This window comes from Lipotes vexillifer, unplaced genomic scaffold (genome assembly GCF_000442215.2).
Source record: "Lipotes vexillifer unplaced genomic scaffold, Lipotes_vexillifer_v1.1 scaffold944, whole genome shotgun sequence".
Taxonomy (NCBI): Eukaryota; Metazoa; Chordata; class Mammalia; order Artiodactyla; family Lipotidae; genus Lipotes; species Lipotes vexillifer.
In genome coordinates, this window is record NW_006785040.1 from 731,345 (window position 1) to 733,681 (window position 2,337).

Sequence of the window (2,337 nt, forward strand, 5' to 3'; positions counted from 1 at the left end):
GCCACCAGCCACCCTCCCAGGGCTTCTTGTTAGCACCCCCAAAATGTTGGGTCCGGGGTCTGTCGAACTGCTGAGGTCCCAGCAGCGTTTGCTAACGTTGTCAAGCCCAAATGTGTGTTCGCACCTCAGTTTCCCCTTCTGCGCCCTATCCCACCTCCTGACACGCCTGCCCCCGCTTCCTAGCCCCCTCCTCTGCCCCTGCCTGGCCCCCTCCGCCCGATGCCTCTGTGTTTCTTGCTCTTGGCTGTGCATCTTAAGAGGGATGTGGCATCGCCCCCTTTCACGACAGCAAAGAAGGGGGGTGGGGGTGGGGATGCACCTTCTGGAAGCTACCTGGCCAAGCGGGACCCACAGGGCCTCCCCAACTCCACACGTGGTTGGTGCCCGTCATAGCCAAAAGGCCCCGGGAAGCCACCCCAAACCAGAGATGCATCCCCAGGGAGGGGCCGAAGCGTCCGAGGGACAAACCTAAGGGGCCAGGAGGGATGCTCACAGCGGGGGCGTAGGGCCAGCTCCGGCTCTCTGTTTCCCGCCGTAGAGAGACTGCTGGACGAGGCAAACGTGGAACCACAGCATTGATGGCCATCATGCAACAGGGCTCAGGAGCGGTCGGGTGACTGGCCAGGAGGGAGAGGGCGGAGGAGGGCAGACCTGGAGCCACAGAGGTACCCCGGTGGCTGGGACCCGGGAGTCTTGATGCCGGGGATGCTCCCTGGACAGCAGAGGGCAAACACCGAAGCCGCCACCTGGGGAGCCTCTGTGCTCTCTCTGCTCCTGTAGAGAAACGGCTTCTGTTTCTGCATGTCAGCACTGCATCCCTTTTTTATTTAAAAGAAAACGTCTGCACAGAAGTTGCCCAGATGATGTAAGCGCTCTGCTTCCTGCCAAGAAGGGTCGCAGCTACCCTCCTTCAGAGAGGCGGGAACAGCCAGCCAGGGGCTCTACCAGCCCGGCGGACACAGGACACAGGCAGATGCAGCCCGGAGTCCTCACTCCCTGGACAGGGGCATCTCGTCCGCAGCGCCCACCCCCCCAGAGGCAGGGCTGAGTCCGAGCCGGGCCACTCCGAACCCAGCTCTGGCCCCTGGAGACACACACAGCCCCTCGGCCGTGCAGCAGCTTCGGCCCACCAGGCCCTTCCCAAGTAAGGGAGGGAATCGTAAGTCCTCAGGATAGAAGGGGCCTCGATGCCACCTGTGCTCCTGCTTCAAAGAGTGCCTGAGGCCTGAAAGACGCCCAGGTCCTACCCCTAGGCCTGCTGCAGCTTGCGGCAGCCTGCCCATCCCCTGGCGGGGCGGGGCCCTCTCTCCGCTCTGCTCTGCTGAGAATTGCTGCCCTGCAAGCACCAGCCCGCGAGGACGGCATCGCCCCACTGGCCCCTCGTGCCAGCACAGCCAGAGCTGCGGGCCTCCCCACCAGTTCCTCCTGCCACTGCCACCGCCACTGCTGCAGCTCTACGGGGCCATGCATGCAGGGCGGCAGCAGCTGCTGTGCACCCAGGTGAGGGCTCCGGTTGTGAACAGCAGGGCCTTCCCTGGACCCCTCCGGGAAGCCGGAGACTCACCCCCCAGGTCCAGGTCAGCAAGGAACATGGGGTTAGGAGAGCAGTGCTGAAGGACCCCATCCCTCCAAAATTCAGAGGGGCCCTGGCTGGCAATCTCTCGGAGAACTGTAACAACAGAGATTCAATTTGCCAAAACTGGAACAAAATCAGAAAGAAACTGAAACTGGATGATTGGATGGAAAGAGGATGAGTACAAGTACTACCAGGAAGAGAAGTCAAAGTGAGGGATACAGGGAGGAGAGGGTGTAAGATTAGAGCCCTAACCCAGAGACTGGAGCCCCGGCGAGCCTGGACCAGTGTGGTAGGCAGCGGCTTCGATGGGGAGGCCAGGGTGCCAGCTGTAGGGCCCAGCGGGTACCACACCGGGAAAAGGGAAATGGGGGATTGCAAAAACTCATGGGGGGATCAGGGGAGGATGGACCAAGTTGTCTAGCCCCGCTCTCAGGTCCCTCCCAACCTGGTCTGCACATATTTTTCCCAAACCTGCAGACCCGGAGCCTGAAGGCAGAGTGAGGAGGCCATCTAGCGGCGGGGGCTGGTGGGAAGGCAGGGGCTGGGCCTGGGAGGCGCCTCCTGGGGGTGGGGGCAGAAGACAGGCAGCCACCTGTCCTCAACAGGGATGCTGCTGAAGGATGCAGGTGGGGAGGGATGGGGGATGGAGGTGGGCAGGGATGGGGGATGGAGGTGGGCAGGGATGGGAGGATGGAGGTGGGCAGGGATTGGGGGATGGAGGTGGGCAGGGATGGGGGGTGGAGGTGGGGAGGGCGGCGGGG